Raw genomic sequence first — 16,131 nt, 5'->3', positions numbered from 1 at the left:
TACCTACATCAACTTAATTTTTTGATGAGAAACAGTTCTCTACTGCAATCTCTTGGAGATAATAACAAAAACAGCTATGATATTAACATTTTGCTTACCAGGAATGCAGTTCTTATATGTCTCATTGCACTCTCTGCAGGTTTCCAGGGAATATGGCTTGTAGAACTCTGCTCGGTATGCTTCTGAGAACTTGCTCCATGTTGCAACATCTATAAAACAATTTTCACCAATTAATCTAACCTGGAAATAGTGTGGTTTATAAATATAACATACGTTTTGTGTTTCTAAATCTTACTGTTAAGCCACATGAAATGAGCTTTTCTTCTGAACCTCTCTGTTGACATCACTTCTTTGAAGTGGTGACACACCAAGGAGAGGGTCAGTATTGCCACATCTCCATCACTCAGGACAACCTCGGCAAAGATCTCCTCCAACAAGCAAGATGACAACTGAAACAATTAACATTTATTTTTTATATTTTCTGTTGGAAAATACATTTATAGAACACTGAAAGTGTGAGCACTGAATCTATTTAATAAACAAAATTACTATTATGTTAATTGTTTACAGCCTGTTCAGATATCAAGTACTGAGTAAAGGCATTATATAATACCATATCAATAGAAAGTGCCAAGTCTTCCTCTCTGTCATCTTGTATGGTGGTGTCTTGTGGGGAGGGTTGCTGTAGTGTCTGCTCAGTTACCTCCATCCGTTTTCTCTTCCTACATAGAAATATTCATAGATGTCATCTTAGATCCTTCTAATGTAACATTTTAAACTCACAAACTTTTAATAAACAAAATTTGAGATTACTGGACACAGGATTCAGGGTTGGGTTCATACCCTGGTTTAACAGTCAGTTAAGTACAGACCTTTTCATTGGACTCGGACTCATGTTTCCTCTTCCTAAAAACAAATAAGATATCAGACCACTGAACAACAACAACAAACCAAAAAAACTCTAAATGCATTGTGGCCATCATCTATTATACCTTTGTTGTTCAATGTTGTCCAGAAGAAGCTGGCACCACCACCTCCTCAGTTGTGGCATATCTTTCTATTAGATGCAGACAGATATGTCATTGCAATTTCGAACCTTAAATACAGTATGGCCAAAGTAATTCACAATTTCTCACCTGGGAGAAGTCAAATTGCCACTCCAGTGCCATGTATAGTGCATACTGTAATCCAAAAACATTTTTCTTATTATTCAAATTATGAGTTATTATCTTCTTGGCAACTGTTTATGTCATAAGTGTTGATGCTGAGGTGCACAATCCCACCACCTCATTAACTTAACAGCTCACCATTAGCATGAACACACCACAGTCAGCAGTTTCTCCTTGTGCTGGAACATTCTGAAAATAATAAATACATAAATAAATAAATATAATAATAACAACATCAAGTTTTAAAATATCAAGTTTTATAATTGCCTTACCTTGTTATTAACATAAGCCCATGGTCCAGGCAGTAGCTGTGCTGCAATAGAGCTATATATATATATATTAAAAAAAAGACAGACAAGACACGATGAAATAAAACAACTAGGAAACACTAGGAAAGACCTCATATTAGGATGTGACATGATATTGTGGGCAACTTTTTAAACACAGGACTCAAAACGTGGTCTTCCATGCATCATTTTGGAACAAGATAAGATAGGTGCCTCAGGATTTTTGTCTGTATCCTAGCAACAACTTCATGGAGAACTTGACATGGAACTTCAGCAGTAGCTATGGATAGCTATTTTGAATTAACTTGCATCTGCAATGACTATTGATCAACTGTTTTTCATCTTGTTTAATGCAAGATGGATACGCCAATGTACAATAAAGGATTTGGAATGAAGGGAAAATTGAAGAGCAGATGTGTCCATAGTAGGACTGCAGATTGCTACCACAAATATAATGAACACATCACCAGACAGCTCCCTTAGAAAACTGCAGAATAAATATGTAACTCTACTAGGAACAGTGAATGGTTCCAAAAATATGTAACTCTACCAGGAACAGTGAACGGTTCCAAAAATATGTAACTCTAATAGGAACAATGAACGGTTCCAAAACGTTAGCCTTATTTTCACACTACGCAAAAAAAGAACATATCCTCAATATTAGACTGAAAACCTGAGCACTGATAAATAGTGTAAATCTCCAAAACCTGTAGGCGTGGTGGAGTCGAGCACACACATCCTTCGTTGCTTAGGCTGGATGGTCTGTGAAATGTATAATATCATGATAATGGAAGCATATTTGTGATTATGACAGCTGATTCCTCGAGCGGTGAGTAGGCACAACTTTCTCTTGAACATATTTGTCACAAAAACTAAACTGGGCAACTGTTATGCTAACGTGTAGCTTTCTAGTTGAATCTTAATATGTTGAGATGTGACAATTTGATAAAATAGTATAAAATAATTTTGAACACATGTACTCTGATGTGACACCTCTAAAACTTACACCTATCCATTGTCCTGGTTTCCATATTGGGATTAAGATGCAGTCCATGGCTGCATCAACCTGCATCATTGCCAAGACAACAGCTTGTTTCAGTGACACTTAAAATACCTAACCTTAGTCACAAATAATGTCAATATGTACATGTTCAACACAATAAAATCATAGGTACAACAGATAGATCACTCTATTGCTTATGTAGGGAAAATAAAAACTTACTGGCAGTGAGAGAAGAGGTATCATAGTGAAGGGCTGTTTCCATGTGGAAACGACATAGGCATCCACAGCAAAAACATCCTTTCCCTGCAAAGCAAAGACGACAAGTTTCTATTAAGTATCTTTAAAATAAAAAATAAATGAAGTACTTTCACTGATCAAATATTTTACTACATAACAAAAATAATCCACACATACCCTGTGTCCTGCAATTCGTGACACCAGCCACAAACAGCAGTTGATGATCTGTAACATAAGAGCATATTGTTGTATGAATTGTAGACAATTACACCTGAAAGACAGTCAAATAACTTTGTGAAAAGTGTATAAACATTTGCCTCTACTTCTCTGTTTAACCCAAGTCCAAGGAAGTCCAGCCTTTTTAAAACCGAGGTGCCCACAACACCCATTACCTCAGAGCCGGTTCAGACCTCCATGGGGCCCTAGGCAAAATTCTGCTAAGGGGCCCTAAACTGAACAGTCGCACCTGAAACCCAGTGCTTCCACTCATCCCCCCTTTAAACATATTGCACTCGTGTCACCACCTGTTAGTCTAATTAAAATTAATACAGACCAAATCAAATCAAACTAAATGTGTAACAAATGAATCACCATTAAAAGTGTCTGCACTTTCTGTATGCAAAATCATCAATAATGTCATCATATGATATTTGCTTCCCCACATCATGGTTGATGCTCATGATGGCCAAACCACTCAGACGATCCTGGGTCATGGAAGATCCATACTGTACTGGACCTGTGCTGCTGCTTGTACTTGCTCTGTGCTGGTTGAAGGTGGCTCATCTGTGCCTGTCTTATCTGGTTCTGTCCCTCCACTGGCTGACTGACTCTGTGCTGCTTGTTAGGAACTTAAGCATAGCACCTGTAAAATATAGATAGATCAGGTTACTATTAATTCAGTTCCATCAAATTGACTGCACTTGTTTTACCTTCATATACTTAAAATGTAGGTGATTTAGATTATTATTTAGCCTATTTAGCACCACTGTCATAATATTTCACAAGTTTTATTTATTCTATTTATAGGTGTGGGGATGGAGGAAGTCGATGGTGTGGGGATGGAAGCAGTACAAGTTGTGGCTGCGGCTGCTGTTGCTGTTGACAGGCAAGGCAAACAATTAAGATCATGACTTGTCAACACCAGTATGCATTTACCTATTCAATAATGTACTAACTGGATTTAAAATACCTAAAACCACAATATACTGTGCAACTACATACCTGCAACTGTTTGCCCATTTGAGTTCAACTGTATTTCCAGTCCTCTCCCCAAGGTTTTCTTCATGTCATCAATCCTTTTTGCATTGCGTCGAGTGTTATAATGGTGCAAAATGTTCCTCATTAGAAATATATGGGATGATGGGCATATTTAAAAAATGATTGTTCTTCCTCATTCCACCGAAGAGCTGCTCAGCACACTGACTATTGACCCAGCCACATAACTCAGGAACAAGTTCTATTTTCCGCAACACATCCTTTTTGTCTTTTGTGTTTGCCTCATGGAAGCGGTCGTACAGAGCATAATGTACTGAAGATCCTGTCAGAGGGTGGCCACCTACACCTGGCTCTGGCTTCTTTGTCACTAGCCACGGCAAGCTGACTTTCGCATGACTTGCAGAGGCCAATCTGATATTGTCCTCAGTAGCATCCATCAGTCTACCCTCGTGAGGACTGAAGGGCAAGGACAGTGGTTCCCTAATGTTTGTATGTGTTGCCAGTCCCCTTGCAAAGTCATACAAAGTCACATTGGGGAAGTGTTTCATTGATAGCAGCAAATCTGCGAAGTCTCGAGGGCTCTCAGCCCCCATGTTAAACTTCACACCATACACCAGGGCTATTCAATTAATTTGGACTTGGGGCCAGTTCATGAAACTGAGGCAAAATAAGGGGCCGGAGAATATGACTAATTATGGTAACAAATAAAGAAATTACAACAACATACTGAAGTAGTCAATATATTCAATATATTTTGTAAATCTAGAACAACATATGCACAATGTGATGCACTAAGACACATAGGCATTGTTACATTCAAATACAATGTTACAATACCATTTTGAAAAATCAGAGACACAGACAATTAGAGAAATGCAGAAAACATCCACTTAATAGCACATAACTGTACCAACACAACTTTACAGCTCATTATCCTCAATTGACAATGAGGAGATACATTTAAAGAGTGAAATCATTCTCAGAAACATCAAACTGTCTCCCTTCTGGCTAAAAACAGAAATGCAGCTAATTGCTAACTGAATACAACTCGTTTTTTTTCCTTCTAAAAAAATAAAATAGACTGCCCCATAAATCCAGGACTACTCCATGGACTACTACTGTACTCACTTTTCAGACACCTTAACAATCAGTCTAGGTCAGCCATATCACAGATATTTAAGATTGCAGTCATTTGAGTGACAGGCAACATCAAATGTATCTCCACCAGCAAAAATAAAACCAAAGTGCATAGTATGGTACAGAATAGAATTATAACAACATAACAGTGCATGGTACTTTATCAAGGCAATGTATTTCAAATTGCATCACTCAGTTTAGGTGAGCCATATCACTTGTTTAGAATTTCATTCATTTAACTAACAACATCAATATCAAGTGCACCAACAAATACAAAACAAAACTGCATAGTATGGTACAGAATAGAATTATAACAACATAACAGTGCATGGTATTTTATCAAGGCAAAACATTTTAAACTGCATTCAACAATAATACAGGGATTAAAGCAAGAAAAGATTTGTGAGCCTGAAAAGTTGTCCAGGAAGAAATATGTACAATGTATTGAATTAAGTATGATATGAATTTAAAACTGCTCTATGCCTGAAATCAGGCATGGTGCCTGAGAACTTTAAGCTCTGATAATACCGCATCAAGAAAAACAAAGTGCATAATATGAGGTGAATAACATGTTAATTGCATTATACTGTTCAAAAATCAATCCTCATTTCTTGCTTGACATGCCTGTTACCTTGCATGTAGTTTGCCAACATTTGCCATCTAATGAGATAAATGGCATTTTTTTGACTTGGCAAGAGCAGTGAAGTTAGGTGTATGTGTTGTCAGGGCAATGCGCAAGCAGTGTTGCAGATGCTGGTCAGTGAGGGATATGCGATTGTGAGTTTTAATGGCATTCATGTGTGAGAATGACGACTCACAAGTGTATGTTGAGCCAAACATTGTCAGAAGAAAAAGTGCAAGACCCCTTGAATGTGGAAATTTCTCTCGGCTGACTTCATGGGTCCAGAATTTTTCAAAACCTGCCTGCTGCAATGACTGTCGCAAGTCATCTGATGACTGAATGTCAATGAGTTCCAGTTGTAAAGACCCCTCATCCAATGACGATACCAGCTCCTTTCCTTTCAATGCAAAGTCTGCCTCAACATTCACACAGAAAGGGTCCTTCACAAATCTCATCACTTCACTGGAGATGCTGAAATCCTCAAACCTAGTGGCAAAGTTTTTTTTCAATGAGTCAATAAAGCCTGACATCACCTCTGTAATTTGCAGGCCAGATTTCCTCAATGTGGGGAAGTGGAGCATCTTGCCAGGACGAAGATCAGCAGAGAAGAGTGAGAGCTTTCTTTGAAAAGCATGAAGTTTCTCCACAAGTTCTGCCACTGTTTTATCTCTGCCCTGCAACTCCATGTTGAGTTGGTTCAGATGATGGAAAACGTCGCTCAAAAAGCAAACAGCGGCATTAAACTCATTATTTTCCATCAGAGACAGAAACGTGCCAGCTTTTTTCAATTTTGAAGACCGGAGAAACACCAGAATCTCCTCTCTTAGTTCACAAAAACGTTTCAAAGCGTTTCCTTTGCTAAGCCATCTAATGTCGTTGTGAATGAGCAAATCTTTATATTCAGCAGACATGTCAGTCAACAGCTTGCGGAAAAGGCGGTGCTGTAAACTGGAGGTACAGCGGATGAAGTTTATAATTGCCATGACGGAGTCCATGGTCTCTTTTAACTCACCACTGAGCTTGGCACACAGGAGGCTTTGGTGGATGAGGCAATGCAGAGACCTCACCTGCGGTGCAGCGGCTGCCATCCTCCCGGCGAGCCCGTGATCCCTGCCCGCCATCGAGGGCGCGCCATCCGTCACCAACATGTTGACGCGCGCCAAATCCAAGTTGTTCTCCTCAAAGAATGAAGCAATTTTAGTGAAGAGAATCTCACCGGTAGTGTGCCCCTCCATGGGAATTAGTCCAAGAAGATCCTCATGAAAACATTCCCCATCAAAAAATCGCACATAGAGGCACAGCTGTGCAACATCACTGTTGTCAGTGGACTCATCCACGGCCAAAGACATCACCTCGGCTTTCCTCAGCTTGTCCAAAAGCGTCTCGAAAACATCCGATGCAAGGAACTCGACTCTCCTCATATTTGTTGTGTCAGAAATTGGAATTTGCTTGATCGAATCGATAATACTTTTTCGTGTTTTCTCATCTGTTACCACCTCCTCAATGGATGCCAGCATACACTCCTTGACTGTCTCTGAGTCTGTAAACGGCTTTTTCTTTTTGCCCAATATCCATGCCACTCGTAACGATGCCGCAGTTGCTCTCTCTTTATCCGTACAGGCCCAAAACAAAATGCGACGTCTTTGCTCATAGCAAGATGTAAGCCCTGTTATCTTCTGCCGCCGAGCAGCGGAGCCCGCGGGGAAAGTAGCATCAAAGTTAGCATGCGTTGTCTTGAAATGCCTTCTCAAATTATACTCTTTGCACACAGCGAGGCACTCGTTGCAGATTAAGCAAACAGGATTTGCATCAACAGCAATAAACGCGTATTTCTCTGTCCATTCATTGTTGAACTGCTTGTTCTCTGAGTCAACTTTTCGTTTTTTTAAGGTAGAGAGAGCCATTTTTTCTTGTTAGCCAAAATCCGTGTTCGAAAGAGACAAGTCAGAGCGACTTTGATTGGTCAATTGTGGTCCCCCAAAATATGTGTCCGGCCAAACAGCTATATATTCTACAGTTACCACCAGGGCTTAAAGGGGTGCATACCGCCTCCTATTGCACAATAAATCAATCAATCAATCAATCAATCTTTATTTGTATAGCGCCAAATCACAACAAAGTTATCTCAAGGCACTTTACACATAGAGCAGGTTCTAAACCAAACTCTTCAGGTTTTAACTTTAAAGAGACCCAACATTCCCACATGAGCAACAGTGGCGAGAAAAAACTCCCTTTTAACAGGAAGAAACCTCAGGCAGAACCAGACTCATTGTAAAATGTACAATATTAACCATAGTCATGCGCTGTATGAGACTACCCGTATATAATAACTACACTTCACTCCAAGGGCCGTTACAAAATTCCTCGGGGGCCGGACCCGGCCCTGGGGCCGCCAATTGAATAGCCCTGCCATACACAACAGCGCAGGGGCATGTGACAACAGCCCATCCACCTTTTGAAAGAAGGTTAGCATCATTAGGAGTACACATTCAAAGATAAAAACTAATTACTGATGGAAACACTTGTGAATATGAATCAACTCACCAGAGGCCCCCCAGACCTTTGAAAACACCATGTCATATGTTGAGCGGTCCTGCATTTCTGTCCTCAACCTCATAACTAGGTCCATCCTGGAGCCCTTGGAGTCTATGCCACATTCCTTACAAAGACTACGCACAGCTTCCATCTAAGGTGTTTAATAGCAGATATTATAGTCCTGATGGATTAAACAATTAACTAAACCTAAGAAAAAAACAAGTAATGTCACAGTGTAAATACCTTAAGTTTAAGAATCTCATCAGTGAGTCTTTCCTCTGTAATCGAGAACTCTGCTGCTTCATTTAGGTGATGTGGTTTGTGGACTTTGTTGAATTCAGTGTTTAAGACCACATCTGAATTTCTTGTGTGTGGACCAATCCATGGTGCCCAATTATGGTAACTGGGTCGTACCACAAAAGGGTTCTGCCTGTTACCTGGGGAAAAGAAAAAACACTCAGGGTCCCGTAACATAAGATTAAATGAACACAAATCAAATTATCCTTATGTCTTTAAGGGGGTAAATTATGAACTAAAGAAAATGATACCTCTTACCAGATCTGCCACCCCATGTTATGGCTATGGGTGACAGAGGGTGAAACAACCAACCAACCAGTGAGAGGGAAGAAACAGGAAGTGATGTGAGGTAAAAGGAAATGGATAAGCAGAAAAATCTCCACTGCAGCTACACTTACTTGGCTCTAGTCCACGACTGACCATTTCCAGTGACACGGACTGCCAGAACTCATCAGCATTTACTTCTCCATCATAATCGGGGGTGGTTGCTCAATGCTGCTTACTAGAAATAAAAACCAGGACAACAAATTACAAGTGCTGATATACTTCATTTACGTCTGGTGGAAATAAAGTCGACATAATACAATTGTGTAAAGACTACTTTTAGGCAAATAATATAAATTAGGGTTAAACCATTTTGATAAATGTTGTATGATTTGCAAGATAGAATATGTCTGGTACATCTTCTCAAACAAACATCAATAAAATGTATGAAATGAAAATAAGGATGATGATGTGAAGTGTTTGCTTACCAGGCATACTGAACACTCCTTTCTTATGTAAATCCATGACAACTGTGACGGGATGGTAACCACATGTCACACATGAATATGTATATGTGTGATCTGTCATGGCTTCATAATGGAGGTATGCATTTAATATCCTCTGTTTGGACGGGAAGGATTTTCCACAGGTCCTCTCCAGCACATCTACTGCGCTTCCAATGGACTGGTGGGTCTATAAGAAATAATTTAAAATGTACAACAGATTAGGGTTTTTACTAGTTTGTTTAGGTTTTGGATAGAGTTGAAACTTTGTGGAAACTTTGTGGAAATGTCTCTACCTGGAGAGTGTTTTGAAGGAATACACAAAGATGCAATGACAGAATGGTATGATCATCAAAGTTATGCACTCTATCACTCCACTCCTGGTAGCGGTAGACCATACCACAGGTAGAGCAATGTTTACAGTACGTTGATATTCCTAGAAAGAAAAACAAAACAAATAACAACAATGGCAAGTTGATATATCAGCTGTTGGCAATCTCAATGTTTGCATGCCCTGGACAACATTTAATATTAACATTCATTACTTTAAATGTTGCTGTTTCAGCACATTTGTAAAACATTAGGAAGAGAAAAAAAATACCTTCCATTGTGTCTGTCACAGTCACAATTCTGGCTTTTGACGTCATGAGCTGTGGTTTTGCCAAGTGGTGTCTGGCCTGCACACTCTGTGCAGATGGTCTCATTTGGGATTAAGTGCTGTGGAAAGTCACTTTTTGACTGTAGTAGATCAGAAGGGAGATTAGCAGGAATTTTCTTCCGGAAGATGTATCTAACCATCTGGGACAGCACTGGATCCTCTGGTGGGTATTGCGCTCCTTCCAGTACCAGTTCCTCCACATCCTCTGCAGCATTTTGACTGGATTCAGTGTTTTCATCAGGGATAAGACTGATATTTTTAAATAGGTCTGGGGCCATCTGGAACAGATGCCACTTGGCAATGCATTTATGGATGCATGTCTGTCTGGCCTTTGCACATGGACAGCACCATTCAACTCTATTGCTGTCATATGATACCATTACACGACCTAATCTACTGTAGTAGGAAATGGATGGCTCATACACAGAAATACATTTTTTGGTGCGTGGTCCACCAACACCGACCAGACATGACAGAGGCACTCCCTTAATTTTTGCCTCTTCTTGACGTTGCTGGCATGTTTGTTTTTTAGAATCACCAAACCACTTGTCCTGCACCATTTGCTGCAAAATGTCTCCCTCAAGTGCAGTGGTGTTGGTACTGGCAGGTGGGCAGTAGGTGAGCGACCGCAGGTGATGACACTCAAATGCCATGAGGTTACTTCTTTCTGCAAACTCTGCATTTGCCTTGCACAAGTCAATTTCACATGTAACCTGTTGGTTGGTGCCAGCAATTTTTTTAATCACGTGAATTGGATTGCTTGGCCCGTGAATGCTCTTTTCACTGCATAAATGCCATTTTGTGGGTCAACATACTGGCAACTTAAATGGCATTCAGCAGTGATGTCCTTTGATCCAGTGTGTTTCCTCTTCAAATGCATTAAATTGCGCCTATTCAATGAAAGACCACAGTGTACACACTGGATTTTTGGCTGCTGTCGTCCACGCACGCAAATTTGTGGCTGGGATGTTTCTTGTATAGCAACAGGGGCTGTTACGGGGCTTTGCGCAAGGGGGGCTGTTACGGGGCTCTGTGCAAGGAGGGCTGTTACATGGCTTTGTGCAAGGGGGGCTGTTATGGGGTTTTGTGCAAGGGGGGCTGTTACGGGGCTTTTGGGAACAGATGGTTTGCTGCAGGTCTTCATGTGAGAAATTAATTGTTTTCTCCTGATTATAGTTTTGAGACAGCCGAGGCAGTGGAAATGTGAACTGTCTCTGCATCCAAGACTGCATTTGCAGCTACGGTATTCTGCAAGGCACAATATGTATTACATTAGAGCTATTGACAGACTCACACACGATACACCTACAGAAGCACGATTTCCCCTACCTGTAATGGTTAGGGGAAAAGGTATGGCGTTATATTTGTGCCACATTAGTGAGAGCAAAGTGAGACTTAACTGAGTGCACACTTTATATTTTGAACAGAAAATATTAATCTGAGCAAACAAAACTATGTCCTGTGCGCGCTCAGCTCTGCCTACACGCTTGCTCAACTCTGCTCTGTGCGATGAAAACAGGTACCCAGCGCGCTCGCTCAAAACTTCATATGCGCTCACTCAAGTTGGCACAGTGTATGTAAATGAACCACAAAACCAGCAGCCAATGACAGAGGGCAGAACGCAGCCTGATTGGCTGTTGAGCATTCAATCACAGACTGGGAGGGCAGAACGCAGCCTGATTGGCTGTTGAGCATCCAATCACAGACTGGGAGGGCAGAACGCAACCTCATTGGCTGTTGAGCTAGTCTAATGACTAAATTGCTATCCTGTTGCCATAGATAGACGGTTGCTAAGCTGTTGGTACATACGGTTGCTATGCCGTTGCTATAGACGCAACCCAGTATCGGAGGCTGCAATGTTCAACTCCTTTCCTGATTGGCTGTCTGGCATCCAATCAGGCTGCTTCCTCAAGAGGCAAAGGAGAGAATTTCAAAAAAACTGATGAATTGATGAAGACAGAAGATTATATTAAATTATATTAGATTAGAAAAAAATTATTAATCCAACAGCTCAGACAACAATACAATTAAGTAAATAAATAAACACATTAATACGAGGGTTAAGTCTCACTTCGCTCTCACTAATGTGGCACAAATATAAGGCCATAAAAAGGGAGGTGTAGGGTAATAGTTTTTACCCAATAATATGTTAGAGTAAATTCATATCATACCTCCATGGTGGACTGCTCCATCTAAGTGGTTTCTCATGTGGTACATGACTGTATGATTTTGTGTTGTCCGGAAAGGACAACACAGACATTCATACATCTCTGCTGCCGGAAAAAAAGGCTCTTCACCAGCCAGGAAATGGGTGGGATGCTGTGGACATATCCACAAAAGAAGAAGAACAACTGTTAGTGTTCTTTTACATTAGGTTAATTCATTAACCACTTAACACACGCCCCTGTTTTTTATGCTGTTAGCCTAAACGACATGCCCAAGTTGTGAGCAGCACAGATCCCACATAGTTTGAGACTCAGAGATGTGTCTGGTATCATTGGAAAGGAAACACTCTCAGGATTCTTGTAAAAGTGTCTGTGTGATTCTGTGACTTACTGACAAAGAGTGGCAGAGGTTACAATGATGGGGTTGTTTACTCGCCCATAGGTTTGCCTTTACAATGACATGTGTACAGACATTCAGGGACCTCTCAGCAGGATATAGACACAATGAGGCCACAGCCACATGTCTTGGCTTCATGCAGTCCAAATTTGGAGTCAAAAGACCAGAGTTATTTTTCAACAGGTATGTCCATGCGTTTTCCTTAGGTCCTTTTTGGAGACTCCAAATGGACACTTGGTTACCAAAGTTGTATAACCACAATCAAACACCTATAACTTCACAACCCCTTTGCCTACAATCAAAATCTTGGTCTCTAATGAAAGCTGACACCATATTATTATTATTATTATTATTATTATTATTACATATAACCATATTTTTTTGTTTGGCCATATCTATCTATCTATCTATCTGTTTATTTTGGTATAAGTCATATGTTAAGTCGAAGAAGAACCAACCGTGTACCAAAATGCACAGGGCGCACGCCGGTTACGCTTGGAGTTTGTTTATGGACAGCCAAACTTAATAGCTTAGTGTCATACACCGTTGGAAACCTCTGACTATTGGCTAAAAGGTTATCAACTTCATTTCACCGAATATTTCAATAGGCTGGAACAGCAGTCAATCAAAGCCATGTCGTCATTGTTGTCGGTCACATGTCCTCCTAACATCCGTCCCGTTCCGTAGACGGAACAGCGTGCGTTAAGTGGTTAATATATAAATCCAAAATTTCCACGTTAGATTACTTTTGTTAACACACACACACACACACACACACACACACACACACACACACACACTAACAAAAGCAACAAAAGCGACATGAAGTGCCATCAAGTTTTTTTTTAATTTAATATATTAGTATTATTTATTAATTATTATTATTTATTAATTTATTATTATTATTCTTATTATTTATTTAATTATTTGTTTAATTTATTGTAGAAACGTAATTTCACTCACCGACATGACTTTCCTTTCTCTGTCTTCTCTCTTATGATTTAGCCGGTAGGGAAGATGATGGAGCAACTTGGGGAGAATTTATAGATTTATAGACATTTGCAGGGAAGGCGTCCAGCCCTGCCTTCCCGCAGGCCCCAGCCGTTACCCTCTCGCCTGGCCCCGCCTGCTCATGGTGCGTTTAAAGGTGGCTCGGAAAAACGCGTTTCCACGTGTTAAAAATTGAATGGTTGAAATGGCTGTAAAAAGTGCCGGGGCAGAGGGCACAGATACGGGCAGCCTGGGGGTGGTACGCCAAAGATGGCTGCACCTCGGACAGCCACTTTACAACACTCAAAGTCATTAGGAAGCCTAGAAGCCCCAAATTTTCACCTATATTTCATATATGCTCAACTACAGTATATAAGACAGTGGACAACAGACACCACCCCAACAGTATGTTTAGACACAGAACTCACCAGCACACTACCACTCACATTAAAAGACTTACTGTTCATAAATGACACAATAAAGAAGCATCAATGTTTCCACAATCCAACAATAAGCACAACACATCTAGCATGGTGGAAGGCCTGCAAACTCAAAGGATACTCACCATTTCCATCACCATTAACTCCCATCTGGCATAACCCCATGTTCACAATCAACAATTAACCTATGATCTTCCCCGTCTGGAAAACACTCAGTATCACACATTTAACCCATCTCTTTGGGGGGGGGACCTCTTTGCGACCTTCGGCCAACTGCAAGAACAGTTCAACCTACCCAGCACCTTCACTTTTCAATACGTCCAGCTTAGATCAGCACTAGAAAGCCATATCAAACATTACAGATCCAACTTGTACCAAACGTCACTGCTTGCAAAACTCCAGTCTTTCAGCAATAAGAAACTACTTCCCCATATCTATAAGACTCTGTGTAACACAAATCAACAAATGACCATACCCACTAACAAATGGACAACTGACCTGAATCTTAATCTCAATTACTCATCATGGCAAAAAATAAGTTTAAATACCTTCAACATGTCTGACAATATGAAAATCCAACAAATTCAATATAAGATCCTTCATAGAGCACACATCACCAAACATAAACTACACATCATGGGATTCAGTGATTCAACCTGTAACTAACGACAATTACATTCATGCATTCTGGCTCTGTACACACATCCAGCCATTTTGGTCGGAGGTCGCCAAGAGGCTCTCCCAAATCCTTGACCTCAGCATTCCAGTGACACCATCTCTCTACCTGTTGGGTGACCTGTCGGACATCACTGCCAAAACACCTCAAAAGAAATTTATATTAATAACTCTTACAAGAAAATACTACTACTACACTGGAAAGACATAACAAAAATCTCAATCATACAATGGCTCAAATCACTAACAAACCATTCAGATATGGAACAACTGACCTTCACAATAAAAGACAAAATTGAACAGTATAATGAAATCTGGCTTCCATTTATCAACTTCATAAAGGAGAGCTGAATCCTTCTCTCCCACAACTAAAACTACAGAAAGGACACACAATTGACATAATGACTGAAGGATAGACACGCACACACTTTCCCACACACTCTCCCTCTCTCTCTCTCTCACACACACACACCTCCTTTTTTTCTTCTTCTTCTTCCCTCTCGTTTTTTGGGTTTTTTTGTGCTTACTTTTATCATGTCCTGTTTTGCATATTCTGTCTCATTTGATTGTTTGTTTGTACTTTTTTCCTGATCTGCACTCTCTTCTCACACTGTGTATATCTTGTTTTTTCTGCACAATACATTTTTTTTTTTTAAAAGGAACCTCCAGGTACATTTTTTTCATCCTAGAATTAATTTATATTGTCATATAAATGAAGAAATTTGTCTATCTAACTGTTTAAATGTTTTCATGGGGATAAATATGGGGAAAACACATAAAGAAATCTAGGTAGGACTGTCATTTTAACTATATTAATGGGACCTGCTAATGAAATCGGTAATGTTGACTATTTCTCAAGATCTTGTTTTATTTGTTCTAATAATGACTTAAAGTTGTGTCTCTCCAAATTCTCCATCTTGTGGGTAACTTTAATTCCTAGATATGTGAACATATCGAGTTCTATTTTGAATGGAAATTTGGAATTATCTCTGTTTATGTGGTCAATTGGAAAAAGCAGGCTCTTTGAATAGTTCAATTTGTAGCCTGAGAGGTGTCCAAAGTTTTCTAGCATCGACAATAGTTTTGGTATCGAAACTGTCAGGTTGGATATATACAAAAGCAGGTCATCTGCGTATAGCGCCACTTTGTGGACTTTGCCGCCACGGGAGATTCCAGTAATACCTTCTTCTGCCCTGATCACCACTCCTGTGATCTCCCTGGATGCTGAGTGCAGGGTGATCAGGATATTGAATAATCTGCGCATATTATAAAATGACTGTCTACCTGGAATGAAGACCGTTTGGTCTGGATCGATGACTGTTGGAATTGAATTGTCTATACGGGTGGCTAATATTTTTGTGAGAATCTAAAAGTCACAGTTTACAAGGCTTATTGGGCGGTATGAGCTGCATAATAAAGGGTCTTCGTTTTTTTTGAGCAGCATTGAAATTATGGCCTGAGTCATGGCTTGTGGCAATTTCTGTTGTTCAAAAATGTCGTGTCTTTCCATTAACTCTTGTACAGTGTCATCTGTTGT

General features: G+C 40.1%; 1 pseudogene; it reads right to left on the bottom strand.

Moving 5' to 3' along the window:
- Window positions 1–3,359: 3,359 nt before the first annotated feature.
- On the bottom strand, window positions 3,360–15,858 carry LOC128367696 (uncharacterized; annotated as a pseudogene).
- Window positions 15,859–16,131: the final 273 nt, after the last annotated feature.

This window comes from Scomber japonicus, chromosome 11 (assembly GCF_027409825.1).
Source record: "Scomber japonicus isolate fScoJap1 chromosome 11, fScoJap1.pri, whole genome shotgun sequence".
Classification (NCBI taxonomy): Eukaryota; Metazoa; Chordata; class Actinopteri; order Scombriformes; family Scombridae; genus Scomber; species Scomber japonicus.
Note: the sequence above shows the minus strand (reverse complement) of the source record. Positions and strands in the feature narration are given on the sequence as shown.